Raw genomic sequence first — 18,441 nt, forward strand, 5'->3', positions numbered from 1 at the left:
TAGAAGACAGTAATGGCAGAACATTTCATGATTTATGCTTTGGAAATGTCTTCGAAGACTCATGTCTAAAAGCAGAAAAAATAAGAACAAAAATAAACCAGTTGAACTACATCAAACTGAAAATCTTCTGCACTGCAAAGAGAACTACCACCAAAACAGAAAGACTAAATGGGATAAAATCTTTACATATCATACATCAAATAAAGGGCTAATAACCAAAATACATAAACTCAGCTCACTAAACTCAGCAACAAAACAACAACCTTATTATTAAAAAATGGTGTGATATATGGACAGTATCTTCAACAAAGAAGAGATAAACAGAAATGCTCAAAGTCACTGATTTTCAGAGAAAGGAAACAAAGACAGTGAGACACCATTTAACACCTATAAGAGTGTCATATATTAGTAAAGACAGAAATAATAAGTCTTGGCAAGGATATGAAGAGAAAAGGAATATAAATGTTACAACTCTAATTGAAAACAGCCCAGACATTTCTTGAAACACTAGAAATACACCTATCATATAGCCCAGCAACATCTCTTTTTTAATTATTTATGTATTCCCTTTTGTTGCCCTTGTTGTTTTATCGTTGTAGTTGTTGTTATTGATGTTGTTGTTGTTGGATAGGACAGAGAGAAATGGAGAGAGGAGGGAAAGACAGGAGGAAAGAAAGATAGACACCTGCAGACCTGCTTCACTGCCTGTGAAGCAACTTCCCTGCAGGTGGGGAGCCAGCTATATGTCTGATGAAAATTTATCCAAAGGAAACAAAATCATCTATCCAAAGAGATTTCTGTATATGTATATTCACAGAAGCACAATCAGCAACAGTCCAAACTTGGAAGAAACCTAGATGCTCAACAATAGGTGAGTGACTAAGAAAGTTGTGGTATATTTACAAAATGGGCTAATAGCCAGCTATTAAAATAGCTATTAAACAGAATGAAGTCATCTCTTTGGTCTCATCTTGGATACAACTGGAATAAATCATATTAAATGAGGCAAGCCAAAAAGAGAGGGATGAATACTGGATTATCTCACTTATTGGTGGAATTTAAAAAGAAAACACAGATAGGAAAAATGCAAAGAAAAACTGGGATACATTTGGTATATTGCACCAAAAAAAAAAGGAATAGGAGAAAAAAGGAAGGGAGGATGTTGTGGGGTGTGTGTGCTAGGGGGTCTTGGTACATGATAGTGGAAAAGGACCTAAATTGGGAGTGAAAGTGTTTTTGCAGACATCTACCACGGTGAGAAGAAATATTGTGCTCATGTATTAGCAACTGTATTGTAAACCATTAACTCCATCCAATGAAATAATTTGAATTAAAAAAAATAACAATAAAATTCTTTCAATTTTAATTACTAAATGTATTATGTACATTTTATAGTAACTCATATAATCTAAATATAGCCATTACTGCCCAGTATGACAGGAAAAAAATAATAAAACTGCATACCAGCAATGAGAGAAGATTATTTCTGCCACTCAAATCAACCTGTTCTTCCCCTTCCTGGCCTTTTTTTTTTTTTTTTTCAGATTTCTTTATTGGGAGATTGATGGTTTATAAACAACAGTAAAATACAATAGTTTGAACATGCATAATACTTCCACATAACAATACAACCCCCACTAGGTCTTCCTCTGCCATCATGTTCTAGGACCTGAACCCTCCCTGCAACCCCAGAGTCTTTTTTACTTTGGTGCAATACATCAATTCCAGTCCAAGTTCTGCTTAGAGTTTTCCCTTCTTATCTTGTTTTTCAACTTCTGCCTACCCCTCTACCCCAAAGTCCTTTACTTTGGTGCAATACACCAGACCCAGTCCAAGTCCTACTTTGTGTTTATTGTTCAACTTTTTTTTTAAATTAGATTTGTTTCATTGAGGGTGCCTTTAAAATTTAGATGGAAAAGAGTTCTGCCAATATGTTCCTCTAAGTATTTGATAGTTTCTGATCTAACATCCAAGGGGTATTGAAATCCCTTATTACTGTGTTGCTGTTAATTTATTGTTGTAGTCCTTTCAGAAGATGTTTGATGTATTTAGATGGCCTCTCATTGGGTGCATACATGATAATAATCATTAAGACCTCTTGACTGATCCTCTGAGTCTTAAGTAATGTCCATCCCTATCTTTTAAAATTTTACTTGTTTTAAGCTCTACCGTGTCATATTGAGAATAGCTGTTTCTGCCCTTTTTGTGGTCCATTGGCTTGATTTTAGTTTTATAATCCTGAGGACAGGGCCAGGGTTGGAAGCCTGTGACTCCCAACTCATTGTTGGGAATGCACACATTGAGACAACACAAATAATTTTGCTATTGTAGAGGAACAAAAATCTGCCATCCCCCACCCCAAAATACATCTTTGGTAAAGGTTTTGTTTTATAGGAGGGTATCTGAAATAAGGGATTCTTTGGGGTGTATCTAGTCACTAGAGAATGCAAAATATTAGTTGAATTGCCTTTGAGCTGTTTTGTGATAATCTTTCTAACTGATCCTCTCTTCCTTCCTCACAAAGTCCCCCTTTGCACTAGCTAAACCATGCAAAAGACAACTGCTAGTGGCTATGTCATGAGTTACTCAGAGTTCCTAGCTAGATCTCTATGTGTACCAGAGGTATCATGTTATTAGTCTTTATTTTTTCTTTTATCAATCTGCCTCATGCTTAGTTGACCACTTATTCAGTCTCTGGAAAATGCAAAAGGGGTTCAGGATTTTTTGTTTCCATTCTGACATACCTTACAACCCTTTTATGTCAATAAATTATTTCAAAAATCACCTCAAATGTTAAGTTTGGAATTATAGATCTATTTTAGTGAGTTTGCAAATATGGAATCCATAAATAATGAAGATGTGTTAGCTTCTAACTGAATGAAATCTGTACAGTTAATGATAATCTGTGTCCTATCTGCTTAACAGAGAGGAAGAGCTAAGACATAATGATTAAAATAAGGAAATAGACACCTATATGTTTTCCCCAGGTAATCTATTTAATCATGGCCCTTAAAATGATGGCTAGAGGCTTTTGTAAAAAGAGATTGGATTTCTATTACTTTGTTCCTCTTTTCTTAAAAAAAAAAAAAAAAAAACTATGTAACAACTGCTTTTCAAATGGTAAAGATATATTTCATCATTGTAAAGTATGGAACAATTTTAAATGTAAAATGCAAATCCTATGATGAGAAAAAAGGTCATTGATAATTTGATTTATTTCATTTCGACACATTTTAAAACTTGTATTTATTAACAAGAGGGAGAGAAGGGAAAACCAAAGCATCCTTTTGGCATATACAGTGCTGGAAATCAAACCACAGTACTCTCTCCCCAGTTGCTTTTCTTAGCATTTTTTAATGCAATGCATATACAGGTGTATAAACATCTTTTAAAATAAAATTGAAATTACACTGTTTTCTATCCTAGTTTTATTGTTCTTTAATAATACTATATCAGAAAACCTCTCTTATTTCTGCTTTAGCAGAATCCTCATAATCTCTATTTTCAAAAGGACATAACTATCTGAGATTGTTTAATATCCTCCCGGTTTAGCAATCTACACTACAGCCTTTGCAGAATAAATGCACATGACGGCTTCTACTGGGGAGACTTAGGGGAAAAAAAAACTATATACACTGTTTTTGACTTTTTTTCCTTTAGTTTTTTTATTCCTTAAGAGATTCTCATCAAGCTAAAAAAAATAATAAAGAAAGAAATCGTTTCCAAAGGTGCAAGGAAGCTTACCCTAAAATAGATTGCCTATATCATAATTGACCTTTGCATAAATGCATGCATTTCATAGCAATTCAGCTCAATCAAATTTCCTATGCAAAGATAGTCACACAATTTAAACATGGAATTAAAGTTAAAAAATCTACATTGTAGTACCTCTCCAAAAGCCAAAAAGTTCAATCTCTATGTTCAATCTCTCTTGTCATTATTGTTTTCCAGTACAATGAGAGTTAATGGTAGACTTTTCTGTCTTTGTGAATTTCGATAGGTATTCAGGATTGAAAGAAAGGATAATTCATACTCTTTTGTTCTCTTCGGTATTTCATGATTACCTCAGAACAGGTAAGCAAACTTAATCATCTGTAAGAATACATATCACTATCATAGCAAAATGCTCAGGTACAATTGATGCTAAAAATTATTTTCTAATCTTTTATTTTTTTATTCTAACAGTGAGAAACCTAGAGCAAACTGATACAATTATGAACAATTAAGTGAATTGAGTCCACTTCTTAAAATGCCATAACACATATATAATTTGTTTATTACGTGAAAAGAATTAATTAGTTCAGGAGGAAGTGTTCTGAAGGGAATTTTAATGTCATATGTTGGCATATTCTAGATTCCTTGAATACTTTTAAATTGTCATGCAAGCCATTATGTAATTGTTGAAATTAAGAAAATTTTAGGCTGTTACTCCCAAAATATGTCCAAAAAGAAAGTCATCACAAGGTATTAAAACAGTGAAATTAACATTAAATTAATGTAGGGGTCAATTTTATTAAATATAAACTAAACACACTATTTCTGAGCTCCCTCTTCAAAGTGAAAAATAATAGTTAATGCACTTACAGTACTTAAAAATCTTGTTGCAAGTCATATTACCTGACACTTAAGCTCCTCAAACAGAGTTCAAAATCAGTCTGTACACTTCTAATAGAACAAAAGGCATTTATTTCGATTCTTTTTAGAAACTTTTTTATTTTACTCAGAAACTTTCTCTGTCCATCCTTTGCACTTGCCAAAAAAGAATCATTATAGGAGAGGCTTTAGAAGGTAGCCACACCTAGAAACAGAAGCCTAATCAGAAAGGCAAATAATGTAAATGAACCAATGAAAAATTCAGTCTAGCCCAAACACCTATGGACATCTAATTTTTGACAAGGGAGACCACAGTATTAAATTAAAAGAGAGCGAAAGAAAGAGAAAGAAAGAGAGAGCCTCTTTAACATATGGTGTTGGGAAATGTGTTGAAACATGTAGAGGAATAAAACTGAGTCACTACATTTCACCAGACATAAAAGTAAACTCTAAATGGATCAAGGACATGGATATTAAACCAGAAATTATCAAATGCTAAGAGGAAAACTAAGAACTCTTTTCCGTCTAAATTTTATAGTCATCTTCAATGACACACATCCAACTGTAAGGAAGACAAAGATAAAAATAACCCAAACTGAAAAGCTTCTGCACAGCAAATGACACCATCACCACAAAGACACTCCTTAGAGAATGGGAGATCTTCACATACTACACATCAGACAAAATACTAAGAACAAAAATATATAAAGAGCTCACCAAACTCAGCAACAAAAAACAAATGACTCCATCCATAAGTGGGGAGAAGATATGAACAAAATAGTCACCAACGAGGAGATCCACAAGGCCAACAGACATATGAAAAAATGCTCCAAGCCATTGATCCTTAAAGAAAAGCAAATAAGGACAACAGTGAAATACCATTTCACTCCTGTAAGGATGTCATATATCAGAAAAGGTAGCAGCAACAAATTCTGATGAGGTTGAGGGGCCAAATGAGCCATCCTGCATTGTTGGTGGAAATGTAAATTGGTCCAACCCCTGTGGAGAGCAGTCTGGAGAACTTTTAGAAGGCTAGAGACGAACCTACCCTATGACCTGGAAATTCCCTTCCTGGGGATATGTCCTAATGAATCAAACACACTCATCCAAAAAGATCTCTGTATACCTATGTTTACAGCAGCACAATTTGTAATAGCAAAAACCTGGAAGCAACAAAAGATGATTGCCTAAGAAAACTGTCGTATATATACACAATGGAATACTACTCGGCTATTAAAGATGATGAATTCACCTTCTTCACTTCATCTTGGATGGAGTTTGAAGGAATCATGTTAAGTGAGATAAACCAGAAAGAGAACGATGAAAATAGGATGATGGTATTCATAGAAAGACGTTGAGAAATAAGAACAGAATTGGTAAACACAAAAATAGAACTTAGCTGGGGAGTTGGATGTATTTCACCAAAGTAAAGAACTGGGAAGCAGGGGGCTTTCAGATCCTGGTGCATGATGGTACATGAGGACTTAGGCTGGGGGTGAGAGTGTTTTGCAGAAAATTGAGGAAATTTTTTACACATTTATCAAAAACTATACTGTAAATGATTAATACCCCCCCAAAATTAAAAAAATTAAAAAGAAAAATTGAGTCCAACTGGGCCTATGACTAAGAAATAAAATAGGGGAGATAACCCAGGTAGGAGCCACGCTCTATGGCCATTATGTGACTATGCACCAGCTATTTGTACTTCACTAATGCAATCAGTTTCTGCACACCTTACTTCTTTGAAATAAATGATAGATGAAGTTATTTGTGATTCTTTCAAATGAATATCTCTGAATGGACCAGAAATCTCAGGAGATTGGTCCTTAGGCCCTCTCAAGACCCAGGGCTAACACTATGGAAAGAGAGAAGCAGGCTGGTGGTATGGATAGAATTACCAATGCCCACGTCCAGCAGATAAGCAATTACAGAAGCTAGAACTCCTACTTTCTGCACCCCAAAAACAACCTTGATCCATACTCCCAGTGGGGGAGAAGTGATAGGAAGAAGAAGATAAGAGGATTTTGAATTCTAGCTTCAACAGCACCCAGAGAGAGAGGGACATATGGAGGTAGTAATGTTGTCATGAATGGCTTGGAAGGGAAGAGAGGATTGGATGAGGAAGAAAAAAGGGACAGTTATGTATAAATGTAGACAGATAGTTGTAGAGATGATGGTTGGCCCCTTCCTACAACCTTAGGGGAACTGTGGTGGCTTTCAGTGAGGAGACTAAAGATTCAGAACTCTGGTAGTGGGAATGGTGTGGAATTATATCTCTGATGACATGTAATTTTGTAATTTAATATTAAGTCACTAATAAAATTTTTTTAAAAAGACCCATGCCTAGCATCCCAAAACGTATTGACCCATCAACTTTCAAACAGTCAACAAAAAAAACATCCTAACACTCCCATGGAATCTAAATCATTGTCATCTGTGTTATCACAATGTCGCCCCCATTTCCAGATGAAGAGGAAGTAAAGTGTAATCTTTCATAGAAACTAATCACATGACTTCCTGGGATGGCGGGGGTGGAGGGAGGGGAAGAGGTGGGTGGGTGGGATGGGAATGGTATTTATGTACACTCCTATTAAAGTGTAGTCATATAAACCACTATTTAATTAATATGAGAGGGGAAAAATTGATCGTATGTCTCGAACTTTTTAAAACACAGACTGAGTCTTTTTAATACATAGGCTGAGTCTTTGATATGCTGATTCTCTCAAAAGTCTAGACCAGGTAGAATAGAAGCAACTGGTGGCACAGCTATATACAAGATACTGGATATTATACAGCAAACCCAAACAAAGGGAAACTTTTCAAAGTTAACCCAGTTATCAAATAATGTGATGATAACAATAACTATCCATTGTCTTCTTGAACCCTAAGACAACAGGAACCTCACATCTCCACTATAAAGCCTATATTTCTCCCAGTCCTGGAACCTTAGTGTGGGGCCCACTTTCCTGCATGGTGCTTTCAATTCATATCAAATAATACTGCATCCGCCGATCGCAACCTAATCAACGTAACGAGTGCCACCCCAACATGCTTCACTTCAGACTGTGTCCAGAGACTTCAGGTGTGGAATGACAACCCTTCAGCTTCATAACTCTGATGAGACCTTTCTTTTCATAGTATTCTCTAATTCCACTCCAGGTGGTCCACTCACCCAATAAAGTCCCCAAACCTAGATATAGACCAGTCCCCTGAGACAGAACATATGTTCACACGTGTCCATAAACCAGGGAAAAATATACACCTGATAGCAGAAGTACACAAGAGTCTGTAGTGAGTACCCCCCAACACTTCATTTGCACTATTCCAGCCTTTAGGTCCATGACTGTTTAACAATTTGTTTGACTTTGTATGTTAACTCCCTTTTTAGCCACCAGGTTCCAGATGCCAGCATGATGCCAACCAGACTTCCCTGGACTGACAACCCCACCAATGTGTCCTGGAACCCTGCTTCCCCAGAGACCCATCCTACTAGGGAAAGAGAGAGGCAGACTGGAAGTATGGATCAACCAGTCAACGCCCATGTTCAGCAGGGAAGCAATTACAGAAGCCAGACCTTCCACCTTCTGCAACCCACAATGACCTTGGGTCCATACTCCCAGAGGGATAAAGAATAGTAAAGCTATCAGGGGAGGGAATGGTATATAGAGATCTGGTGGTGGAAACTGTGTGGAGTTGTAAGCCTCCTATCTATGGTTTTGTTAATCTCTCCCTTCTTAAATAAATAAAATTTAAAAAAAAGAAAGAAACTAATCACAATACTTAACTGCTATTGGCTTCTTAACAAGTTTGAGACCTCCCCTAAGCAGTTTACACATACTGCCTAATTCTAAGCTCACAACATTTATATCAGATAATTATTTCAGTGTGCCTCTTTGAGAATAATCAAAAGCTGTCAACCTAGTTTTCTCATACATAAAGTGGGATCTAATTAGTATGCTGATAGGGTATCAAGCACTAAGTCAGACTCAAGTTTCAAATGTTGACCTCTAGGTCCTTTTGCCAAACTGGAAGTCAGCCTACCTCGGACTTCAGGAAAGTTTTCACATCTGCACAACAGACTTAATGTTACTTACTCATTTTATAGAAATATTGATATTGAATTTCTTAGGGAGTGAAAATCATATATCAGACTTTCATGTGGCACATCCTTGGAGATTTCAGAGAGAAATTCTTTACACAAAGACTTAAATCAGGGATATCAAGAATATAATTAGCAAAATAAATGAAACATGGCACAAGAAGTATATATACTATTACAGTGAGAACACAATCAAATACTTAAATTTAACCCTACCTCTGCCACATTAGATTATATGTAGCAAAAAAAAAAAAAAAGAAGAAAGAAAAAGAAAAACAGAGTGATAATGATTGTCAGAATGAAAACTGTATCCAACAGGCAAGGAAGGCATTAAGGTGATCACAAAAAGGGATAGAGGTCAGAATTCAGTATCTGCTCTGCTAAAAGAATGGGAGGGTTTTTTGAGTGAGTGTCAGAGTAAGAAAGAGAACACAGGTCCTCTGCATTTGCTGTTTGGAAAACTTCATGTTACTGTAGCAGGAAATACATCTATGGCCTGAAGCAAGACAGTCAATGAAGTTGGGTTTTTTTTTTTCAATTATTAAACTTTAATTTTTTATTTTATAAGGGAGTTAATGGTTTACTGTATAGTATTTAACACAAAGGAACAACCTCTCATCTCCCCTTCATTGGTTTCTAGGAGACACAACAGGATCCTAGCGTCTCTTCATCCTGTCCCTTCCCCTCTTTTCCCAGAGTCCTTTGCTTCAACGAAATATGCCACACTCAGTCTGTTTCACCTTATATTTTCTATTATTGATCTTTATTCTTAAATTCCACCTATAAGTGAAGTTAGACTCTTACCTTCCCAATGAACCTGGGAGGCTGGGCAACTATGTGCTCTGATATTTCCACTACAAAAAGAAGACTCCCAGGTTCTTAAATAAAGACATCCCTAGATTTAAAATTAAAAAGCAGTGCCCTCGGGGGTCGGGCGGTGGCGCAGTGGGTTAAGCGCATGTGGCGCAAAGTGCAGAGACCAGCGTAAGGATCCTGGTTCGAGCCCCCGGCTCCCCACCTGCAGGGGAGTCGCTTCACAGGCGGTGAAGCAGGTCTGCAGGTGTCTATCTTGCTCTCCTCCTCTCTGTCTTCCCCTCCTCTCTCCATTTCTCTCTGTCCTATCCAACAACGAATTGTGTCAACAAGGGCAATAATAATAACCACAACGAAGCAACAACAAGGGCAACAAAAGGGGAAAAAAAAAAAAAGGCCTCCAGGAGCGGTGGATTCATGGTGCAGGCACCGAGCCCAGCAATAACCCTGGAGGAGGAGAAAAAAAAAAAAAAAAAGCAGTGCCCTCTTCCTCTACAAATACCTCAAAAATCAGAGAATATATTTATAGGTGTTGTAAAGTAAGTGCTCCAAGAAAAGGAAGCTCAAGGTCTAGAATTAGGAAGAACCCTGTCGGAAATTGATAAGGGAACCCGAGACGTTAAACAGAGAAAGCCTCTTCAACGAATGGTGTTGTGAAAATTGGATTGAAACAGAAATAAGCATGAAATTGAACCACTACATTCCATCACATACAAAAAATTAAGCTCCAAATATATCAAGACTTGAATGTTGGACTAGAAACCATTAAGTACTTAGAGAAAAATATTGGCAAAACTTTTCAGTGTAAATTTTAAAAACATCTCTGAAGAGTCAAGCCCAAATATAAGGAAAACAGGAACAAACCAATAGGACTCTATCAAAATGAAAAGATTCTGCACAGCAAAAGGAACCACTAACAAAACAGAGAGACCACCTATGGAGTGAAAAACTATCTTTACATTCCACACTTCATATAAAGGGATAGTAACCAAAATACATAAACAACTGATCAAACTCTACAATAAAATAAATAAATAAATAAATAAATACGACCAACCTCATGGAAAATGGGGAGATCACAGGGGTAGAATCTTCACCAGAGAAGAGATCCAACAGGCCTACAGACATAAAAAATATTCAAAGTCACTGATGATCAGAGAAATGCAATTAAAATGATGAAGTATCACTTTATGCCTGCAGTAATATCATGCATTAGAAAAGACACCAACTGTTGGGGAGACTGTGGAGGAAAAGAAACTCTCCAACATTGCTGGTGTGAATGTAAGTTGATCCAACCTCTATGGAAAAATAATCTGGAGACTCATCAGAATACTAGAAATGTACCTAGCCTGTGACTCAGCAGTTTCTCTCATGGGCCTATATCCAAAGGAACAAAGACATTGATCAGAAGTGACCTATGTACAGTTATGTTCATAGCAGCACAATTTATATTAGCCCAAACCTGGAAGCAACTTGGATGTTCATAACAGATGAGATGCTAGGAAAGTTGTGGTACATATACATGATGGAATGCTATGCAGCTGTTAAAAATGATGAAGTCTTCTTTGCCACAGCTTGCAAAGACTTGAAGTTATCATGTTAAGTAAGATAAGCCAAAAAAAGCAGGGGGAATGCCAGATCATCTCAATCAAGGGGGGAATTTAAGAAACAAGGACAGGGAAGGGGAGATAGCATAATGGTTATGTAGAAAGACTCTCATGCTTGAGGCTCTGAAGTCCCAGATTCGGTCCCCCACAGCACCATATGTCAGAGCTGAACAGAGATTTGGAAGGAATAAAAGGGGCTGAGGAAAGGAGGGAGGCAGGGAAAGAAAAAGAAACAACAGAAAGAAAAACACAAGGTGAAACTTGGAGTAAGTTGGGTGCATTGCATCAAAGCACAAGACTCTGGGTAAAGAGAGAAAAGGAAGAGACAGAAAAATGTTAGAATACTGGTACAGGGCAGTGAAAAAAAGGACCTCAGTTGGGAGAGAGGGTATCTTGCAGATACCTATCATGAGGAGTTGAGAAGTTGAACTAATGCATCAGCAGATGTAGTATAAACCACTAATCTCACATACCATGGAAAAAATATTCCAAAAGGGCATCAGCTGAGTTAAACATAAATCAGTGAAGCATATATTAAGTAAAAAAAAAAAAAATGGAAATAGTCAAAAGCAATCGTATGTTTCTCTAAATAACAAAAACCCTACAGTAAGTGCATCTCTCATTAACATGCTTACTTATGGTAATATTTAGTTTGATATGTGAGCTTCACCTGTATTACATTTCAGTTAAAGTCTTATGATTTTTCTGAATTGAGTTGACTAGAAGTCTCCTGTGGAGTCAGTCTTGTCAGTTGGTTTATTAGTTAATTAAATGTCATTGTATGTCTCACATTCTAAATTCCAGGAACCCAAAAGAGTTCATTCTAAGATTCCCCTCTCTATTGGGTATCTCTATAATTAGTCTCATTTTAGAATACCTATTATTCAATGCACAATAGAACAGAACAATTAATTTGGACCACATGCAATTATGCTGAAAGGTCGGGTGCTACTCAAAATAAAACTCTGTTCAAACGTGTGTTTAGGGAGAGTACTTATATGGTTATACAGAAAACTATAAAGGACCAGGAAATCTCCAAGTGCAATTAAATGGGTTGTAAAGTAATCACTTGCAATTTTTCATTTTTAAAGCAGAAGATTTTTTTGAATATTGTACAAAATGAGTACTTGTAAAGCCAATCAAATTTAGGAGATTTATATTAAGAGGTGACAAATTCATACCCTGAAATAGAAAATACATTATTTGGCCTGCCACTACCTGTGTGAGTTTCAAGTTATTAAAAGGGTTCATGGAGCAGTTGTTACAAACTCCTTAAACATAGTTAATAGCAAAAATGCTGGTTTTATCCATCTTGGGTAATTTAAACTATAGAATTATAAAAATTCCAGTTAGTAGTATAGCTGTGTGGACTATAAAGTATCCCCAGTACCCAAATGTCTATGAATTTATAATTTTGTGTTCTTCAACAATATTATGTTTGCTTGTTAAATGCAAATTTCAGAAGTAGATTTCACTCTGGAGGAAGTTTCAGGTATCTCTGCTACTATTAAAAGTGTATGTGTACGTTACAGCCCTAGGCAGGTTTATAAAATGTTCATTGACTCCTCTATGTAGAGAAGCTCTGCTGACAAAAGAGAAGAAATTGTGGAGGAACAAAAAGGTAGAGAAGTCAAGTAAGAATTGACAAGAAAATAATATTTTTCTCCCTACTAATAAATTATTATGTATGTTTATATACAAACAACATTTGGCTTAAGAAGAAATAAGAAGAAATATTTATACAACTGATGGAGTGTCTTATTTATTTAATATCAGCAAAATTAGTAAATTTGGAATTTTTATAGATACATACTTAATTCAAGAATTATACTTGTAGGCCCGGGAGATAGTTCAATGTGTTAGAGTTCTAGATTTGCACATGTGAGGCCCCACAGGGCTCAGGTTCAATTCCCATTACCACCAAAAGCCAGAACTGAAAAATATTCATTTCTCCATCTCTCTCCCCTCTCATTCTTTCTCTCTTCTCTCTCAATCTCTCCCGCTCTATCTCCCCCAGTCTGTCTTTCTCTTTTTCTCTCATTAAATTTGTTTTTTTTTTAAAGAACTGTATTTGCATTGAACAAGCACCTATTATATGATATAGTCGTAGTTTGTGGGGGTCGGGCGGTGGTGCAGTGGGTTAAGCGCACGTGGCGCAATGCGCAGGGACCGGCGTAAGGACCCCGGTTCGAGCCCCCGGCTCCCCACCTGCAGGGGAGTCGCTTCACAGGCGGTGAAGCAGGTCTGCAGGTGTCTATCTTTCTCTTCCCTCTCTCTCTGTCTTCCCCTCCTCTCTCCATTTCTCTCTGTCCTATCCAGCAACAAAGCAACGTCAACAATGGCAATAATAACCGCAACACGGCTGCAACAACTAGGGCAACAAAAAGGGGGAAAAATGGCCTCCAGGAGCGGTGGATTCATGGTGCAGGCACCGAGCCCAGCAATAACCCTGGAGGGGAAAAAAAAAATCAAGAGTAGTAGTTTGTGAGCTAAAAACATGATTAAAATGTGGTCATTACCTCAATGAATTGCCTTTAGAATGGAAATATTGCATTTACACCTGGTGAGATTATATATGGTACAGTAAATCCTAACCATGAGATTGTCAAAGTAAATCCAAGTAACATGGTTATAATAATAATTATCTATTTTCTTCTTAAACTCTAAGACTTCCCCATTCTCTTTAAAATTTGTATTTGGCCCAGTCCTGGAATCTCTGGGACTTTGCTTATATTTCTTGATGCCTCTCCTCTTGATGTTTCTGCTGACTTCAACTAAATCAGTGCAACCAGTATCACCATGCCACATTATGCCTTTTTGGTCAATAGCAGGCCACCCCATCATCTGGGACCCTACTCAGAGAATCCTTAGATTCCCCTATAGATAATATGGGCCTAAACCGCTAATAGATCCCTCTCTCCACCATCCTTGGTCACTTGCATCAGAAGCCTCATCATAAGTCCTTTCAAGGGCCTCTCCTGGACCTTGTCCTAACAATAAAGTAGCCATGGTAAGGACTGACCCACTATCTGAAGGGAGGCTGGGTCATCCTACTCTACCACTCAAGGAAGACTAATCCTAAAATAAGTGCAGCCTAGAATGTTCCCAGCTATGACCATGGACTTGGAATGACAGGGATTCAGAGGTTACACAGGCTCCTGTGCTAGGCCCTAGTTCAGATCGATGAGGTAAACAGTTAATTCTATTAATATAATTTCTTCAAGTTTGGGAGCTACTCTCTGCCTTAATCCAGCATTCTAGTCCTATTCTCAACTCTGACACCATAGTCCCAGGCAATATTTCTAGTCCATCTGCATGTTAGCTTGAGAGCTCAGGCAAAAATTACTAAAGTTATGGGCCCCATGGAACATACCTAAAATAGACCTCCTAGCTTCTTTCCACTCTAAGATCCCTAAATTCAACTGCTCTATTCCTACCTTTAGGTTTGTGTTTATTAAACAATTTATCCTGCTTTATATCTTACTGCCTTTTATCCACCAAGTTGCAGTTGTTACTATGATTCCATCCTGAACTAGCTGGGCAGATAACCTCATCAATGTGTCCCACCACCTCACCTCTCCAGAGCCGTACTCCACTAGGGAAAGATAGAAACAGGCTTGGTATATGGATCAACATGCCAACATCCATGTCTCAGTTACAGAAGCAAGACCTCCCATCTTCTGTACCTCCAAAGAGAGATTTTGTCCATATCCCCAGAAGGGTAGAAATGTTAGTGGAAGATTACCAGGGGGCTCTGCACTCCATCAGGACCTGGGGGTGGACACTCAGAAGTAGTAACAGGAGTGCAATTTGGAAAAGAAGAGAAGGCAGTACCACAGAGAAAAAAATTGGGCAAATAAATATCAATTAGATATTTACAGAAGTAAGAGTCAACCTAAATCTGTGGTCTTGGGAGAACTAATGGAGAGAATGGGGACAAAGAACTCTGGTGGCAGAATTACACCCCTGTTATCTCATAAGTCTGCAAGTCAATTTTAAATCACTAATGAAAAAGAAAGTGCATTTGCATACTCAGAACAGACTTCTACTCTGAATATAGACCTCAATTTCAATCTTCATTCAATGTTTCAGTAGCTCTATGACTTTTAGCAATATGCATTATATGCCTGAATTTTCATGTCTATAAAATGATAACTTAAAGATTAGTAACTACCAGGAACTTTCAATTGCTAGTCACCATATACTTAGCTCAAACTAGCTTAAGCAAAAAGAATAGTCATTTGCTCATATAACCAAAGTGCAAAGAGCCAAGAAAAGAATTGTTCTCAACAAAGACTAGAATCTAAAAACCTCATGAATTTTGGAGTTCAGGAGCACACTCATCCCTTGATCATAATTAACAGCTATTTTCATTTGTCATAACTATCAATATTAAAGAACTTCTGTTTCACCAAATCAAAGAGAATGTCCTTTTTAAACATGCATTTAAACTGACATATATCTAAAATATAGTGATATGAAAGGTATCTCCAAAATAAAGCACTGTGTAATATAGGCACACACTAAAGTAGAAAAAAATTATAAATGCACTATGAGAAAATTAAACGTGAAATAATCAAAATATAGTATTATTTGTGCATACCCATGGACTCCCTAAGTCATAAGAGAATCTTATTTGTTTGTTTATTTATTTATTTTATTGCCACCAAAGTTATTTCTGGGGCTCAGTGCCAACACTATGAGTCCACTGCTCCCAGTAGTTATTTTTTCCTTTTTTCTTATTATTTTATTTAATATGGCAGAGTCTAATTGAGATGGAAGGGAAAGATAGAGAAAGGAAAGGAGATGAACACCTGCAGACCTGTTTCACAGCTCCTGAAGCTTTCCCCTGGCAGGTGAGGAGTGGTGCTAGGAACCAAACCCTGGTCCTGGTATATAGTAATGAATGTATTCAACCAAGTGTGCCACCACCCAGCCACTAAGTGGATTCTTTTTAAAAAACACAAAATTAGATGTCACTGAGAATTTATTTAGAAGTAGTTTGTGTAAATAAATTAAAGGTCATCTTTTTAATAAAAGTTTTCAGTAAAACCATTGCTCACACAAAAAAAGCTAAAACCAAACAAAAAACATCTTACTAAATCACCATACACCTAAGAATAGAGAATTTTGCTTCTATTATATATTATTTTATTTACTAAATAGGGCCTAAATAAATGGTGAGTGACTCTGTGTGTGTGTGTGTGTGTGTGTGTGTGTGTGTGTGTGTGTGTGTGTGTGTGTGTGTAAGAAGTTCTGGCCATATCAACCCTCTGATGAAAACTTTCGAACTTTTTATAAAACCTAATCTGATTCATATATTGTTCAAAAAGCTTTGCAATTTTCCGTAACGTCAACCTAATGCCTATATCGTCATTCAACATTCATTTCAGTTGCATTTAATTAACTGACATTTCTATTTTCAAGTATGTTGTATACTTTTCCATCCCCAAACTTACTTTGAGCATTTACTTCTCTTTGATCTGATTTTTACCATTTTTTGCTTTTCTAAAGTTCTTTGTTCTTTGGGGCCAGCTAGCTCGGATCTAATCTCTATCTACTATGAAGTGATCTCTGACCTGACTACTCATAAATTATGCTAATCAACATATTTAGAGTCTATAATATCCCAAGTATTTGAGATAACTGCTCAGTAGGATATGCCTCTTCTTCTTCTTCTTCTTCTTCTCCTCCTCCTCCTCCTCCTCCTTCTTCTTCTTCTTTTTTTTTACCTCCAGGGTTATTGCTGGGACTCATTGCCTGAACCATGAGTCCACTGCTCCTGGAGCCATTTTTTCTCTTTTGTTACCCTGGTTGTTTTTATCGTTGTTGTGGTTATTATTATTTATTGTTGCTATTGATGTTGTTTTGGGATAGGACAGAAAGAAATGGAGAGAGGAGGGGAAGACAGAGAGGGGAAGAGAAAGACAGACACCTGCAGACCTGCTTCACCACCTGTGAAGCAACGCTCCTGCAGGTGAGAAGCCGGGGACTCCAACTGGGACCCTTATGCTGGTCCTTGTGCTTTGTGCCACTTGCGCTTAACCCACTGTGTTTCTGCCCAACCCCCAATATGCTTCTTCTTTTGAGGAATTTGTCAATTAACAGGGCAGCTTTTTATATTACAATGTGTAGGATCAGATACAGCTACATTTAGACTATAAGGGAACCCTTCTGAACAAAAGTGGGAAAGGTTTCCCAGTATACATCTGCTGCCCATTATGTTTCTACTGCCTTCCTTCTACTGCATGGATCTCTTCAGCTTCCTAAGAAAGGCTCAACAAAAGTCTAAGAGACTGCTAAAAGTTTATATAGCTAGCTCTTTCATTATAATGTCAAAAATAACAACAACACACTTATTTGGCCTGCCTTTTATTTGCCAATCCCTGTACAAATTGCTTTCCAGAAACAAGCTCATTTAATTCACAGCTGCATTTTACACACTCTCTGCTGGTCAGAACCAGATATCCTTAAACAGAGAATTGGTTCAAACTAGGCTAAAGGCTAAATTAAGCTGAGTTGGGCAAATCAGATTTCATTCCTGGGGTTGTGGTGAACATTAGAATACAGAATCCTCCAATCCTTTGCTCATGCAATTATTTCCTCTGTCTTGAAGACCATCTCTGCTTCATCCATCTGACAAATTCTTACTCATTAAAAAAAAAAACATAGCTTGGGGCTGGGTGATGGCACATTTGGTTGAACGCATATGTTACAAGGTACAAGAACCTGGGTTCAAGCCCTCGGTCCCCAATTACAGGGAAATGGGTTCACGAATAGTGAAGCAGAGCAGCAGTGTCTCTCTGTCTCTCTCCCTCTATATCTCTCTATATTCCCCTTCTTCTCAATTTCTGGCTGTCTCCATCAAATAAATAATAATTTAAAATTATAAAAATAAATAAAAATTAAAGCATGACTTGGGGCTAGGCAGTGGCACACAAATTACCACTTGCAAGGAACCAGGTTCGAGTTTCTGGTCCCCACCTGCAAGAGGGAAGCTTCATGGGGTAGTGAAACAGTGCTAAAGGTGTTCTTCTCAGTAATTATTCATCTCTGTATGGCCCTTCCCCTCCACTTCTTTCTGAGAGAGAGATAGAGACAGATGGATAAAATGACTGCTGGGAGAAGTGTATTTGTTATGCAGGCATTGAGCCCCATTGAGAACCCTGGTGAAAATTAAAAAAAAAAAACTGGCTTAAATCCTGCCCCCATGATTTACTCACAAATCCTCACACACACAGTTCAATTCTCCCAGTTATCTTTTCTTAATATTTTTTTTTATTTATTAGATAGATACAGGGAGAAATCAGGACAGGAGAGAAAGATAGA

This window comes from Erinaceus europaeus, chromosome 2, assembly GCF_950295315.1.
Source record: "Erinaceus europaeus chromosome 2, mEriEur2.1, whole genome shotgun sequence".
NCBI lineage: Eukaryota > Metazoa > Chordata > Mammalia > Eulipotyphla > Erinaceidae > Erinaceus > Erinaceus europaeus.